At 44.5% G+C, this 17,261-nt stretch overlaps 1 pseudogene; it reads right to left on the bottom strand.

Moving 5' to 3' along the window:
* Positions 1-938: 938 nt before the first annotated feature.
* LOC115147888 (zinc finger protein 239-like) lies at positions 939-6,284 on the bottom strand (annotated as a pseudogene).
* Positions 6,285-17,261: the final 10,977 nt, after the last annotated feature.

Here is a 17,261-nt window from a genome sequence, read left to right as displayed (position 1 = left end):
TTCAATTAGTTTCTTCTATTATTATTACTACACTGAACAACAATAGAAACGCAACATGCAATTTGTAAGATTTTACTGAGTTACAGTTCACATAAAAAAATCTGTCAATTGAAATAAATGAATTTGGCCCTAATCTATGGATTTCACATGACTAGGAATACAGATGTGCATCTGTTGGTCACAGATACCTTAAAAAAAGGTAGCATCTGGTGTGACCATTTGCCTCATGCAGTGCGACATCTCCTTCCCATAAGATAAAGGATTTAATGTATTTTTGTACTGAATACATCTGTCGTGGAAAACACTACCAGGGACTCAGTCAAACTTTATTGAATAATTATTTATCAGCAAGCTGGAGAGATTCCAACAAAATTAATGCACCATAGTACACGTCCGTCAGCAGCTCTTTCGGGGCAGTCCCGTTAGTTCTCTTATACACTGCTTACACAGACAAGTTATATATGCATGGTTTACATTATTCATTAATTCATGATTAACGTTTGGTTCCTGCATGTGACTGGCACCGTCTCCGATCTTAACTTATAGAACATATTCTGGGCATTCTGCCTAAAAATCTGAGGTGGTCATGATCGTCTCCCCGCTCATATCTCAACCCAGCACCTACAGGAACCAATGATTGTATGAGACAAGATGTACAATTTCTCTTCAAACAACATTTCCCCCACACATGAATACACACCTAGTATTATTCTACATTAAAGTTATTTAATGGATAATAGGAGTTAATGAAATAAGATACAGCTCTGAACACCCCCACCCCACCACACACACACAGCACTCCTACTCCAAGACGCTTGATACATATGGATCCAGAGCTGCATATTATGCTACACAGGTTACCATGGTAATCAGGCTTAGTAAACTGTTACAGAATGGAAGATATGACTCTTTACAAAATGTTTTCTATTAAACTTTATTTAGGAATCTGGAACAGGTGCCAGAGAGGAGGGAGATGAAAGAAAACATGTTTGAGCTTTCTGGTGTTTTTTCAATGATCCTGAATGAGCAAAGCTCAGGCTGGAGTCTTGAGAAAAACTCTTCGCACACTGATCACAGCTATAAGGCTTCTCTCCTGTTTGTATGCGCTGGTGTTTAGTCAGGTGTCCTGACGTCCTGAAACTCTTCCCACACTGATCACAGCTATAAGGTTTCTCTCCTGTGTGTATGAGATGGTGTTTGGTCAGGGTGAAATCTCGAGCAAAACTCTTTCCACACTGATGACAGCTATAAGGTCTCTCTCCTGTGTGTATGCGCTGGTGTATAGTCAGGTGTCCTAAATTCCTGAAGCTCTTCCCACACTGATCACAGCTATAAGGCTTCTCACCTGTGTGTATGCGCTGGTGTGTTGTCAGGGCTCCTGAATGGTTGAAGCTCTTCCCACACTGATCACAGCTATAAGGCTTCTCTCCTGTGTGTAAGCGCTGGTGTATAGTCAGGTGTCCTGATTGATTGAAGCTCTTCCCACACTGATCACAGCTATAAGGCTTCTCTCCTGTGTGTGTGTGTGTTGGTGTTCGCTCAGGGTTCCTGAATTATTAAAGCTCTTCCCACACTGATCACAGCTATAAGGCTTCTCTCCTGTGTGTATGCGTTGGTGTGTAGTCAGGTGTCCTAAATGATTGAAGCTCTTCCCACACTTATCACAGCTATAAGGCTTCTCTCCAGTGTGAATACGGTGGTGAATTATCAATTCTGTCTGTTTAGCAAAACTCTTCCCACAGTCAAAGCAGCGGTGGTGAGGTTTCTTCCCTATAAGTCTCTGCTGGTGTTTGAGATGTTCTGATCTGGAGAGACGTCTTGTCAGCATCATGTTGTTGTTGAGGCTCCCCTTATGATAAGCCCCTCCCACTGAGAGAGCAACGGTTAGGGCTGTCCGCTGTGAAACAAAGATAATGAATAGCAGGTTAACTGATGGGACTTTGATAAATGCAGAAAATTGTCTATCAAAATAAACGTACTACCACAGCGACCATGTTATTTTTGATTAGCATACTTTATTCTGAAATTCAGACATACGAAGTTTGTATGTGAAAACTATTTCTAAGATTCATACTTTCAGTTTTTCCCCTAACTCACTGCTGTCATGACTTTCCCTCCTGGGTGATGGTCAAAGAGAGCCCCCCCCCTCCTCTCCCACTTTAACGACCCATCATAAAGTTCCTCTCGTGCATGGCAGTATCGAGAAGTCAAAAATCCTTTGTGTGTGTGTGTAGAGAGAGAATCTGCCGCCAAAACTCCAACATCCAAAAGTGAATAATGAAACAATATCTCTCACATAAAGAATGTGGGAAATGGTTGGTGGGGATTCAAACAATAATCATGTCAAAACAGTTGTTTTGTGTATAACTAAATACAGTTGAAGTCGGAAGTTTACATACACCTTAGCCAAATACATTTAAACTCAGTTTCACAATTCCTGACATTTAATCCTAGTAACAATTCCCTGTCTTAGGTCAGTTAGGATCACCACTTTATTTTAAGAATGTGAAATGTCAGAATAATAGTAGAGAGAATGATTTATTTCAGCTTTTATTTCTTTCATCACATTCCCAGTGGGTCAGAAGTTTACATACACTCAATTAGTATTTGGTAGCATTGCCTTTAAATTGTTTAACTTGGGTCAAACGTTTTGGGTAGCCTTCCACAAGCTTCCCACAATAAGTTGGGTGAATTTTGGCCCATTCCTCCTGACAGAGCTGGTGTAACTGAGTCAGGTTTGTAGGCCTCCTTGTTCACACACGCTTTTTACCGTTCTGCCCACAAATGTTCAATAGGATTGAGGTCAGGGCTTTGTGTTGGCCACTCCAATACCTTGACTTGGTTGTCCTTAAGCCATTTTACCACAACTTTGGAAGTATGCTTGGGGTCATTGTCCATTTGCGTCCAAGCTTAACTTCCTGACTGATGTATTGAGATGTTGCTTCAATATATCCACATAATTTTCCTTTCTCATGACGCCATCTATTTTGAGAAGTGCACCAGTCCCTCCTGCAGCACTGCACCCCCACAACATGATGCTGCCACCGCTTCACGGTTGGGATAGTATTCTTCGGCTTGCAAGCCTCCCCCTTTTTCCTCCAAACATAACGATGGCTATTATGGCCAAACAGTTCTATTTTTGTTTCATCAGACCAGAGGACATTTCTCCAAACAGTACGATCTTTGTCCCCATGTGCATTTGCAAACTCTAGTCTGTATTTTTTTTATGCGGTTTTGGAGCAGTGGATTCTTTCTTGCTGAGCGGCCTTTCAGATTATGTCGATATAGGACTCGTTTTACTGTGGATATGGATACTTTTGTACCTGTTTCCTCCAGCATCTTCACAAGGTCCTTTGCTGTTGTTCTGAGATTGATTTGCACTTTTCGCTCCAAAGTACGTTCATCTCTAGGAGACAGAATGTGTCTCCTTCCTCAGCGGTATAACAGCTGCATTGTCCCATGGTGTTTATACTTGCCTACTATTGTTTGTACAGATGAACGTGGTATGTTCAGGCGTTTGGAAATTGCTCCCAAGGATGAACCAGACTTGTGGAGGTCTACAATTTTCTTTCTGAGGTCTTGACGTATTTCTTTTGTTTTTCAGATGATGTCAAGCAAAGAGTCAACAGAGTTTGAAGGTAGGCCTTGAAATACATCCACAGGTACACCTCCAATTGACGTCAATTAGCCTATCAGAAGCTTCTAAAGCCATGACATCATTTTCCGGAATTTTCCGAGCTGTTTAAAGACACAGTCAACTTAGTGTATGTAAACTTGTGACCCATTGGAATTGTGATACAACAAATTATAAATTAAATAATCTGTCTGTAAACAATTGTTGGAAAAATTACTTGTGTCATGCACAAAGTAGATGTCCTAACAGACTTGCCAAAACTGTAGTTGGTAACAAGAAATTTGTGGAGTGGTTGAAAAACGAGTTTTAATGACTCCAACCTAAGTGTATGTCAACTTCCGACTTCAACTGTAGCTCTGAAAGTGTACACAAAACTTATGATTAAACATGAAACTATTTGTGAGAAGATGAAATGCGATTTTAGCCTTCTAAATGAGAATTGTTTTCATATAAACTTTTGCCAAGTCTGTAACCATGCCCACGTGAGCAGACATTGTGGCAACGTGATGGAACCGCCCGCCAATGCGAGTGCATAAAAGGACTCCTATACAAAATGTACATTAGACCAGAAAATGTGGAGTGGTGAATACACGTTGAAATGGTTGCAATTTAAATAGAGACCATAACATGCCGGGGTTGCTGCCGGTGTGGAAAGTGGTCGTAGCTGTACCATGAATAATCAACCATTGAGACCAGTATACGGACGGTGTTGAGCCGGACGTCACGAATGGTTAGACTCTACCAGACCAGAAAATGGTAAGACTCAAACTCTCGAGTTAAGAAGATATAGACAACGTCGGAACATTCAGTCTGCAGCTGTTTAAGTACTTTAGTCCAGTAAACTCGACCGAGGACCACCGCGTGTGTACCTTTTGAAGGATCCAGTCTAATGAAGACGAGAGGGGAAGAACATTTCCCTCCCACCACCGTGTGGTACTCTGATGTAACCATTCTAACAAACACTTCCAGAACAAAGACGCCTACAACTACGGACACTGTGACCTCTGGTAGACAACCAGAGACTTCAATCGAACTACTCCCCATATAGACGGACCGTGTGATTTCAACAGAGAGACGACCAAGACATACAAGTGTAAATATATACGTTGCAATTATTTTCGGATGAGCAGTCATTCATGTGCAAAGTATTCATTCTCATGAGCATAGCTTCCACATGTATGTACCAGCCCACACTTGGTCTCTCCCGCTCTCTTTATCTTGCCCCTTCCTTTCATTGTGTGACAAACCGTCATATCGGGTTAGTCAACTAGGGACTTTTCATTGCATGATGTTAGTAATCAATTCAACCTATAACTGTGTGTGTTTATGTATTTCTATGTGGGTAGTTAGTAAATAAATAAGCCAATTTGTGTATCACTGAATTAAGAATGAGACTGATGAGGTAAGAATTAATAATTGACTGTGATTGATATAAATATATTTTACATCTATAGAGTTTAGTCGGGAGATAGTAACTTGTTAAATAACTTTTCCCGTGGTGCCCCAAGTTACTACTGAGTTAATTGTTACATGATTAATTTAATCACATAATGATTAAACATAGTTAATTGTTTTGATAAAATAGCAGTCAACACATTAAGTCATGTCACGACACTGCACTCGCGCAAAAGAAGGAAGCTTGCGCTGCTCGTGCTAGCACATGCACAGATTAAATATTCCTCTATGAATCTGATGAAGGCCTTTATGTGTCCTAATAAATTCTCAAGATTGCTCAGAAAACCAGGTGTTTTTAAAGGCGAATGCTTACCTCGATTATGACCTTAAGTCAATTAAGATAAACAGAGTAAGGTGTTTACATGACTAATGCCATAACTAGTTTCATGTCAAATGATGAGTTTGCATGTAAATACACTCATTGTAGGAGCACTAGTTATTTTGTTGCTTTGACAAAGTCCTTTATGAAGATTATTATCAATGTGATTAGTGACCCTCATTTTAAAGGTCAACTGTTACATGAACTGAACTCTCGTTTTAATATGGTGAAACTCTTCCTTAAAAACATTTTTTTTCAAAAGAAACATTGAACATCTAATAGTCAAATTAGAGTAAAAGCAGGTGAGCTGGTTCTAGTCTTTTTATCAACTTACTGCTGTTTTGTGGTGGAAAACTGAGCAAGTCAACCCTTTTACGCATACATAGACATGCTAGAAATGTTTTAACAATTAAAAACATTTTTTGTAAAGATTGCATTCAATTGCCTCTCCCTGTTGCACAAAACAACCTTCCATTCCTCATGTTACACGCGTTTTTTGGTTCCTTTAAAGGACTATTTTACCCATGTAATCTGGTGGTTTTGTTGTTTTCAGTAGTCCCCTGTTACGGTCAACCCTGTTACATGCTGACCAAAGCAACCCTGTTACATGCTGACCAAACCTGGACGGGCGTTTGTATCTGCGCGCGCCATCACGCGCATATTGATTTTGTTCACCCACACCAGAAGCGATCAGGAGACGCAGGTTGAAATATGAAAACAAACTTAACCAATTATATTAATTTGGGGACAGGTCAAAAAGCATTAAACATGTATGGCAATTTAGCTTGCTGTTGCTAATTTGTCCTGGTATATAAACATCGGGTTGTTATTTACCTGAAATGCATCTGACAATTAATCCACAAAAAAAAAATGGTAAACCGAATTCGTTTCGCGTCATCTCTCCTCCTTCCTTGAGGCTTCTTTTTCTTCTTTGGACTTTATATGGTGGTTGGCAACCAACTTTACAGCATTACTACAACCTACCGGAGTGTGGACCTAAATTCATCTTTCAATCACCCACGTGGGATATGCTCCTAAAAACTAATGAGGAGATGGGAAAGGCTGGACTTGCAGCCCATTGAGTGTCACAAATGGAACCAATTTGACGATCGCTGACTCCCGCGAGCAGTGTGGGTGCAATGATTGAATAACATTTATGTGCACGTGACGCGAGCAGTGTGGTCAGCATGTTACTTTATTTGGCACATAGGCACTTGGTATAGTAATATTTTAATTCAATGTTTTGAAATGGAAAAAAATACATGTATTAAGTTGTACATGACAGAATGTTAAAATTAGGTGAGAAATATTTTTGGACCCAGGTACACTTTAAAATGGGTGGAATGACCCAGATATTTTCATCAATATATAATTATTCAATGAATGACTAAAGTGCATAAAGATGGCAGAATTCTGATATGACATTGTTTTAGACCTATCCACTGAGTTTTGAAACTACGGTGCGTGACATTGTTCAATGTTCTTTTTTTCTGCAGTTTTCTTGAAGATCACTCCGCGACACACACGACGCAGCGCTGTCGTTCAGGCAGCAGATGATGCGCTGTCAGCCACTGACTTGTCATTCCCACTCGCCATCACTCACCGTTGTCATCAAATGGACTCATGCTAGCCACACGTTCTGACTGAGCTCAATTGTCACGAAACGCATATACAGCGATGAGTTTATCTCTCTTTCATACAAACTTATCACGAGGAGCGCCCACAATGTGTTTTGTGTGTGGAAGTGCTTAGCAATGAGACTGGCATAACGAACAAAGTAATAAAACGACACGTCCTGACCAAACATCCACAGCATGACGGTAAACCCAGGGAGTTCTTTCAGAACAGGGTAGAATGCTTCAGGAAACAGGGCTTCGATAGTGGAAAAGTAAGTAATCTAGCAAGGCATTGTTTTTTTTATAACAGGTATAAAATAAGCAGTAATAAGCAGTATTAAGGGAGTACTAACTAACTCTCATAGTAGTAGATGTTTCTCTTTCAAACAATCCCCTGGCCTTGTACACAGCTAATAGCTAACATTCGCCAAAGCAAGCTAGCTACTGATAGTGCAACCCCAAGTAACAGTACAGATATAGATGAAAAATGATCTGGCCTACTGTACATCTTACTGTAGAAATTATTGTTGAAAACTAGTCTAGGTTGGAACTGTTGCTGTTAAAATATAATAATAATTGTTATTCTTAACTGGAATAAACTGATTGAAGCAAGATGCTTTTTGAGGCAAACACACTCACACAGTTCTGGTTTGCTCATCTACAGTAGGAAGCGGTCTCCTGCCTGACTGAGAAAGCAGTAGATGTTCTGGTCCAGTTTGGCACCACATACCTATGTGAGTCAGGGTTCTCAACTCTGACATACTTAAAAAACAAGTACAGAAACAGTTTCAAGGCTGAGCATGACCTCAATAATGCACTGTCAAAAACAGATCCCAGAATAGACATGCTCTCATTAGGACTGTGTGGGGGTTTTCTGGTCTACAGATGTGATCAATCAGTTTATTCCAGTTCAGAATAAAAAAAAATATATTGTATTTTAAGAGCAACCGTTCCAACCTAGACAGATATGTAAGTATTTTTAATGGAGGAAAATTAACATTAATACATATTTATATGGATATTTCATTTCATTGTTATTTGTTTTTGTCTATATTGCATTTGTTTTAGGCATAAGGGCAATGACATGTACCGATGTTTATGTATAGTTGCATATTTTCATGAGCTTGGGTCCCAGGAAAACACAGAATTTCTCATTTGAATCCCAGGCTGAAAACGTTTAAGAACTCTTGCATTAGGGACAGGCAGAAATGTATGCAATTACTGTATTTCCCTTAGGAAATGGGGGAGGGTCATTCTATTTCAATTTCAGTCAGGGGGAGGGTTTAGTGTTTTTTTATTTAGTCCAGGGGAGGGTCATATAATTTGTAATGGATTAAATTTCAGTATTTGTCACCATTTTGGAATGTACGTATAGAATTACCATCTAACTTCTGTGTACAACCCTATTCTGTCTCTCTCTCTTTTCTTTATCTCTCTCTCCCTCATTTTCAATTTAAGGGGCTTCATTGGCATGGGAAACATATGTTTACATTGCCAAAGCAAGTGAAATAGATAATAAACTAAAGGGAAATAAACAATAAAAAATTAACAGTAAACATTACACTCACAAAAGTTCCAAAAGAAGGAAGACATAGCAAACGTCATATTATGTCTATATACAGTGTTGTTATGATGTGCAAATAGGTAAAGTACGAAAGGGAAACATAAAAATAGGTTGTATTTACAATGGTGTTTGTTCTTCACTGGTTGGCCTTTTCTTGTCGCAACAGGTCACACATCTTGCTGCTGTGATTGCACACTGTGGTATTTCACATAATAGATATGTGAGTTTATCAAAATTGTTTTTGTTTTCTAATTTCTTAGTGGGTCTGTTTAATCTGAGGGAAATATGTGTCTCTAATATGGTCATACATTTGGCAGGATGTTAGGAAGTACAGCTCAGTTTCCACCTCATTTTTGTGGGCATTGCACATAGCCTGTCTTCTCTTGAGAGCCAGGTCTGCTTTCGGCAGCTTTTCTCAATAGCAAGGCTATGCTCACTGTGTCTGTACATAGTCAAAGATTTCCTTAATTTTGGGTCAGTCACAGAGGTCAGGTATTCTGCCATTGTGTACTATCTGTTTAGGGCCTAATAGCTTCTAGTTTGCTCTCTTTTTTTTCTTCTTCATCCCCTGAAGATTTCTCCAGCAGTTCACTTAATCCTGGCTCTTCAAACCCATTACTCCTCAAAACTAATAACAATCGCTCCCTTTCCCTCACATATTTCTGGCAATGATCACACCTCCCAGTCAGATGTTTCCCCACCAATTTCAATGTACTTGAGCCTTGTGTGTCCCAGTCTCAGCCTTGTGACTACACTTTCCTCCCTTCTCTCTCGGCCTGAGGACCTCCCTGTCCCCACTTTTTCCTGGATCTTATTCAGGCGTCTTCCCTTTCTTTCCTTGTTCCCCAACTCTTACCATTTGTTTTTAACCACTGTTCTTATTAACCCCTTGGCTTCTGCTTTAAGGATTGACAATTCCATCTCAACATTACACAGGTGCTGATTGCTTAGTCACTTTCACCCCTACCTACATGTACATATTACCTCAATTACCTAAACTACCTTGTATCCTTGCACATTGACTGGGTATCGGTACTCCTTGTATATAGCCCCCTTATTGTTACTTTATTGTGTTACTATTTTCCTTAGCTATTTTTTTCTTACTTTTTAACTCTGCATTGTTGGGAAAGAGCTCGGCAGTTACCTGTATGTGCTTGTGATAAAATGTCAACTTAATCCACAGTTATTTTTTGGAAACTATTGATCCTCTGTGGCTAAATGAGGCTCTCTGGTGTATTTTGAAAATTGAGAGTGAGCTCCTGTGGTTGAATAAAAAAAAATAGATAAAAAGAAAACATACACCCCCAATCTGGATATTGTCATGTCTACTTCCACTCCCCCTCTCCAAGCCATATGAATGATGCACTGAAATTAGATACTCTTGAGGGGATCACAATGCTAGCTAGCTATGTCTATTCTCAAACAAGAACGAACAAGCAAGCCCCTATCTGAGAAGCGTGTCCGACTGATCGAGCATTCTACTCAATGTTTCGTCAATGAGAGCTGATTTTTTCAAAACGTTAATTACGGTGGCTTGGAAATACAATGACATTGCAAAAGGAGGCAAATAATTAGTAAGAAAACCTTTTGTCATAATTTTTATGTCGCCAGATTGACTTTAGATATGCAGCATAACATTAGCTAGCTCGCTAAGATTGAGGGGATACCACCAAATCTTAGCTAACTGCTGTTAGCATTGATAGCTATTTTTGATGAACTTGTAGCTAATGACAACATTGCCATCCATTTGAAGACATGATAATGATGTCAAAGTTGTTAACTACAAAACATATGCCTACTTTCGCAATGTCATATTTCCAGGCCACTACAGTGTTACTTAGACAAAATAGTCATTAGCCTCCATCCATCGCGACTTTTGTGAACGTCTATGGCACCGACGGCGGAGGAAGGCTTGGAGAACATTCATAACAATGACATGACGAGACTCACTGTCTGAGGTACAACCTATGAAAAAGCAACATTTGTTTTACATTTGTCTTTTTTTCCCAGCTCTCAGACTCTGTGTGCGTGTGTCTCTCTCTGTCTGTCTGTCTGTCTTGGAGTTCCAGATGTGGCTGGAGGAGTGGTAGTGGCCACTGCAAGGCAACTTTAATACTGGAGCAGATGTAGGAGCTCATCATCATAAAATGTATCTACAACAGCTGATACAAGTATTCTATATGTATTAGGTACTACTACAGTGCTAGCAGGTGAGCCCTCCTTTAATAATCATATTTCATGAATATACAGGGTCCATTTTGACACAAGACAACAATCCAGACTAAGAATTTAGCAAAGGTCAGATCATAATGAATACGAGTGTTATATGGACAGAGTCGACCTGATCCCAGCTCTCCTACTCTGATGGCAAATTCTCTCCGATCATCCATTCCATAATTTCAGAATGTCACCAGGTGGGGAGGTGTAACCAGGGTGTAGTGATGTAGTAAATGAATGTCACCAGGTGTGGATTGTGTACACAGGGTGTAGTGATGTAGTAAATTAATGTCACCAGGTGTGGAGGTGTAATGATGTAGTAAATTAATGTCACCAGGTGTGGAGGTGTAACCAGGGTGTAGTGATGTAGTAAATGAATGTCACCAGGTGTGGAGGTGTAATGACGTAGTAAATTAATGTCACCAGGTGTGGAGGTGTAACCAGGGTGTAGTGATGTAATAAATTAATGTGACCAGGTGTGGAGGTGTAATCAGCGTGCAGTGATGTAGTAAATTAAATGACAAAACAAGAAACCGAACGAACGCACAGTATTGCTGGCTAAACACAGCAGTGCAAAAACAACTTCCCACAAAACCCATTACAAAACACCCCTCTATATAGGACCTTCAATCAGATGCAACAAGGAACAGCTGCCTCCAATTGAAGGTCCATCCAATAACCCTAAACATACAACTAAAAAGACAAGACCAGAACATAGAAATATATTAACATAGAACATAACCAAAAACCCCAGAACAATCTAAACAAACACCCCTCTACCTAAACACATAGCCCAACAAACCCCAAAAGACTCTAAACAAATACCCCCTGCCACGTCCTGACCAAACTACAATAACAAATAACCCCTTATACTGGTCAGGACGTGACACTACTAAAGCACACCAATAAGAAGAAGAGACTTGCTTGGCCCAAGAAACACAAGTAATGGACATTAGACCGGTGGAAATCTGTAATTTGGTCTGATGAGTCCAAATTTGAGACTTTTTGTTCCAACCACCTTGTCTTTGTGTGACGCAGAGTAGGTGAACGGATGATCTCTGCATGTGTGGTTCCCACCATGAAGCATGGAGGAGGAGGGGTGATGGTGCTTTGCTGGTGACACTGTGAGTGATTGATTTCGAATTCTTAGGCACACTTAACCAGCATGGCAACCATAGCATTCTGCAGCGATACGCCATCCCATCTTGTTTGTGTTTAGTGGGACTATCATTTGTTTTTCAACAATGACCCAAACATACCTCCAGAATGTGTAAGGGCTATTTGACCAGGAAGGAGAGTGATTGAGGGCTGCATCAGGTGACCTGTCCTTCACAATCACCCGACCTCAACCCAATTGAGACCGCAGAGTGAAGGAAAAGCAGCCAACAAGTGCTCAGCATATGTGGGAACTCCTTCAAGACTGTTGGAAAAGCATTCCTCATGAAGCTGGTTGAGAGAAAGCCAAGAGTGTGCAAAGCTGTCATCGAGGGAAAGGGTGGCTACTTTGAAGAATCACAAATATAAAATAACACTTTTTTGGTTACTACATGATTCCATGTGTTATTTCATGGTTTTGATGTCTTCGCTATTATACTACAATGTAGAAAATAGTAAAATTAAAGAAAAACCCTTGAATGATTAGGTGTGTCTTAACTTTTGACTGGTACAGTATGCACATGTATTTATTTATTATTATTTAAAACATTTTGTTGCCTTTTTGGATTCAGCCCCGTTAATCCTCTGCATTAATCCGGCCCTGATGGCGTTACACAATTCTGCCAGGACCACAGCTCATGAAAAATAGACCCATATTCATTGTGTTACTATTCTGGACCTTGTGTTACTATTTTATTTTTAAACTCTGGGCTCGTAAGCAAGCATTTTACAGTAAAGTCTACACCAGTTGTATTCGGCACGTGATGAATACAATTTGATTTGATTTTCTGCAGTTATTTCAGCATGAATTCCAAACAGGTGTCACAGTATCCACAGAAGGAGGCGCCCCTCCTCGGTTCGGGCGGCGCTCGGAGGACGTCGTCGCCGGTCTACTAGCTGCCACCGATCTATATTTCTGTGTTCTTTGGGTTTTGTCTGTCTAGGTCCGCACCTGTTCCTTGTCTGTCATTAGTGGGGGGGGGGTATTTAGTTTGTTCCTTTGTGTTCTGTATTCGTGCGGGATTAATTGTATGTCGACGGGCAGTGTGAAGTGTACGCTGTTGTTGTTTTTTCAGCGTGGCACTTTGTATGATTATATTGCCGGGCTGCGCCCCGTGCGTATTCGTTCGTGGTTACCTGTTTTCCCTTTTGGGTGTTGTGCGCACCCTGTGCCTTTTTGACCACCGATTGTTTCGGTGTGAATAAAACTTCGGCACTACTGGACCTCAGTCTCCTGCTCTTGACTCTGCCCCTTCCTCCTGCCCTTAAGGAAACGTGACAGAATCCCGCACCACTAAACGATGGAGTCAGCAGGAGCAGAAGCACCGTCAGTGGCGGAGCAGGTGTCACAACACGCCAGCCTCCTCCACCGCCTGGGCTCGGCGATGGACCAGGTGCTAGCCCGATTGGAGAGCTGGGAGAGAGGTGCTTCCCCCACCAGACCAGCTCCGGTTCCTCAGCCGGTGCCTCTACCGACACACCCTGAAGCGGGCTCAAGCGGGTTCCGGATTACGCCTCCGAGGGAATTTGATGGGATGGCCGCAGGGTGTAAGGGGTTCTTGCTCCAGATAGAACTGTACCTGGCGACCGTCCACCCCTCTCTCTCCGACGAAGAAAAAGTGAGCGTCCTCGTCTCTTGTCTTACGGGTAGAGCCCTGGAATGGGCCCATGCGGTCTGGGATGGCCCAGACTCGGCTCGGGGCGACTACCCGGAGTTCACCCGTCGCTTCCGAGCGGTATTTGATCATCCCCCGGAGGGGAAGGCGGCGGGTGAGCGGTTGTTTCACTTGAGACAGGGGACGAGGAGCGCTCAGGACTTCGCCCTGGAGTTCCGGACTCTCGCCGCGGGATCGGGGTGGAATGAGCGGGCCCTGATGGATCACTATCGATGCAGTCTCCAAGAGGATGTCCGCCGGGAGCTGGCTTGTAGGGACAACACCATCACCCTAAACCAGCTGGTGAATTTGTCCATCAGGCTGGACAACCTGCTGGCTGCCCGGGGACGTTCTAGTCGGGGCCTGTTCGTTCCACCTCCCAGCCCTCCTGCTCCACTGCTCATGGAGATAGGAGGAGCTGCTTCTAGGAGGACCGGAGGGGGGGGCCTCTCCTGCACCCACTGTGGGCGCAGAGGACACACTGCGGACCGGTGCTGGAGGGGTCCACCCGGGAGTTCGGATGGCAGGCAGAGCACTACATCGACCCCCCAGGTGAGTCAGCACCAGCCCCACCCAGAGCCCCCTGTCGACCACATGTACACCTCAGTTTGTTTTCCCGATTTTTCCCCTCACTTCCAGTATAAGGCACTAGTCGATTCAGGTGCAGCTGGGAGTTTTATGGACCGTGGGGATTCCCCTGGTTCAGCTGGACCACCCCTTCCCTGTGCACACCCTAGATAGTCGACCGCTAGGGTCCGGCCAAGTGGGGGAGGTTACTGTGCCACTGGTTATGGCGACGTGGGGGAGTCATGTGGAACGTATCAGCCTATTCCTCATTGACTCCCCGGCGTTTCCGGTGGTACTGGGAATCCCCTGGCTAGCCACTCACAACCCTCAGATTTTGTGGAGGCAGAGGGCTCTTAAGGGGTGGTCGAGGGAGTGCTCAGGTAGGTGTATAGGAGTTTCCATCGGTGCAACCACGGTGGAAAGTCCAGACCAAGTCTCTACCATGCACATTCCCTCTGAATATGACGATTTGGCTATCGCCTTCAGTAAAACGAAGGCGACTCAATTACCCCCTCATCGACGAGGAGATTGTGCGATAAACCTCCAGGCTGACGCGGCCCTTCCTAAGAGTCACGTGTATCCTCTGTCTCAGGAGGAGACAGTGGCTATGGAGACATACGTCACTGAGTCCTTGAGACAGGGATACATTCGGCCATCCAAGTCACCCGTCTCCTCAAGCTTCTTTTTTGTGAAGAAGAAGGAGGGAGGTCTGCGCCCGTGCATTGACTATAGAAGTCTAAATTCTATCATGGTGGGTTTCAGTTACCTGCTACCTCTCATTGCTACGGCAGTGGAGTCATTTTACGGGGCGCGCTTCTTCACCAAACTAGATCTCAGGAGCATGTATAACCTGGTGCGTATCCGAGATGGAGACGAGTGGAAAAACGCATTTAGTACCACATCTGGCCATTATGAGTACCTCATCATGCCGTATGGGTTAAAAAATGCTCCCGCTGTTCCAATCCTTTGTGGATGAGGTTCTCAGAGACATGCTCGGACAGGGTGTGGTGGTGTACATCGATGACATCTTGATCTACTCCGCCACACGCGCCGCACATGTGGTTCTGGTGCGTAAAGTGTTTGGGCGGCTGCTGGAGCATAACAAGGCTGAGAAATGTGAGTTCTCCAAACGAGCCGTCTCTTTTCTGGGATATCGCATTTCCACCACAGGGGTGGTGATGGAATATGACCGCGTTACGGCTGTGCGTAATTGGCCGACCCCTACCACGGTGAAGGAGGTGCAGCGGTTCTTGGGGTTCGCCAATTATTACCGGAGGTTTATCCCGGGTTTTGGTCAGGTGGCAGCTCCCATTACCTCACTGATGAAGGGGGGTCCGGTGCGACTGCGGTGGTCGGCAGAGGCGGATAGAGCCTTCCGTCGTCTGAAGGTTCTGTTTACCGACGCTCCGGTGCTGGCGCAGCCGGACCCCTCTTTGCCATTCATAGTGGAGGTGGATGCGTCCGAGGCTGGGGTAGAAGCAGTGCTGTCGCAGCGTTCGGGCGCTCCTCCGAAGCTCCGCCCCGGCGCATTCTTTTCCAAGAGGCTGAGCCCGGCGGAGCGCAACTATGATGTGGGGGACAGGGAGTTGTTAGCCGTGGTCAAGGCTTTGACGATGTGGAGACATTGGCTTGAGGGGGCACGTCACTCTTTTCTCATCAGGACCGACCACCGTAACCTGGAGTACATCTGGGCAGCGAGGAGACTTAATCCTCATCAAGCCAGGTGGGCCATGTTCTTTACAAGGTTCCAATTTACTCTCTCATACATTCCGGGTTCCCGGAACCGGAAGGCCGACACACTGTCGCGTCTCTACGACACCGAGGAGCGGACCATCGATCCCACTCCCATACTCCCTGCTTCCTGTCTGGTGGCACCGGTGGTATGGGAGGTGGATGCGGACATCGAGCGGGCGGTTCAGTCAGAACCCACTCCACCTCAATGTTCCGCGGGTCTGAAGTTTGTTCCGCTTGGTGTTCGCGATCGCCTGATCCGATGGGCCCACACTCTACCCTCCTCGGGTCATCCTGGGGTGGAACGGACAGTGCGGGGCCTGAAGGGAAAGTACTGGTGGCCCACCTTGGTTGAGGATGTAAGACACTATGTCTCTTCCTGTTCGGTGTGCGCCCAGTGCAAGGCTCCTAGGCACCTGCCTCGAGGGAAACTACAGCCCCTCCCCGTTCCATAGCGACCTTGGTCTCACCTCTTGGTGGATTTCCTCACGGATCTCCCGCCATCTCAGGGGAACACTACGATCCTGGTTGTTGTGGATCGGTTCTCGAAGTCCTGCCGTCTGCTCCCCTTCCCCGGTCTTCCTACGGCCCTACAGACCGCGGAGGCCCTATTCACCCATGTCTTCCGGCACTACGGGGTGCCCGAGGACATCGTATCTGATCGCGGTCCCCAGTTCACTTCCAGGGTGTGGAGGTCATTTATGGAGAGGCTGGGAGCTCGGTCAGCCTTACCTCGGGTTTTCACCCCGAGAGTAATGGGCAGGTAGAACGCATTAACCAGGATGTGGGCAGGTTTCTGCGGTCGTATTGCCAGGACCGGCCAGGGGAGTGGGCGAGGTTCGTGCCATGGGCTGAAATGGCCCAGAACTCTCAGCGCCACTCCTCTACTAACCTGTCACCTTTTCAGGTTGTATTAGGTTATCAGCCGGTCCTGGTGCCATGGCAGCAGAGCCAGACGGAGGCCCCTGCGGTGGAGGAATGGGTACAGCGCTCTAAGGAGACCTGGAGTGCTGTCCAGGAGTGTTTGAAGCGGGCGATAGGACGACATAAGGAGAGCGCTGACCGCCGCCGCAGTGAGGCCCCCGTGTATAATCCGGGGGACAGAGTCTCTGGCTCTTGAGCCAGAACCTGCCCCTCCGCCTGCCCTGCCGGAAGCTGGGTCCGCGATTTGTGGGGCCGTTCAAAGTCCTGAGGAGAATAAACGAGTTGTGTTATAGGTTACAACTCCCTTCATATTACCGTATTAACCCCTCGTTTCATGTGTCTCTCCTCAGGCCGGTGGTAGCTGGTCCGCTGCAGGACGCTGAGGTGCAGGAGGTCCCTCCGCCCCCCTGGACATCGGGGGGGC

The sequence above is a fragment of the Salmo trutta genome, chromosome 14, assembly GCF_901001165.1.
Source record: "Salmo trutta chromosome 14, fSalTru1.1, whole genome shotgun sequence".
NCBI classification, from domain to species: domain Eukaryota; kingdom Metazoa; phylum Chordata; class Actinopteri; order Salmoniformes; family Salmonidae; genus Salmo; species Salmo trutta.
The sequence above is the reverse complement of the archived record's forward strand: the minus strand, read 5'-3'. Positions and strand labels throughout refer to the sequence as shown.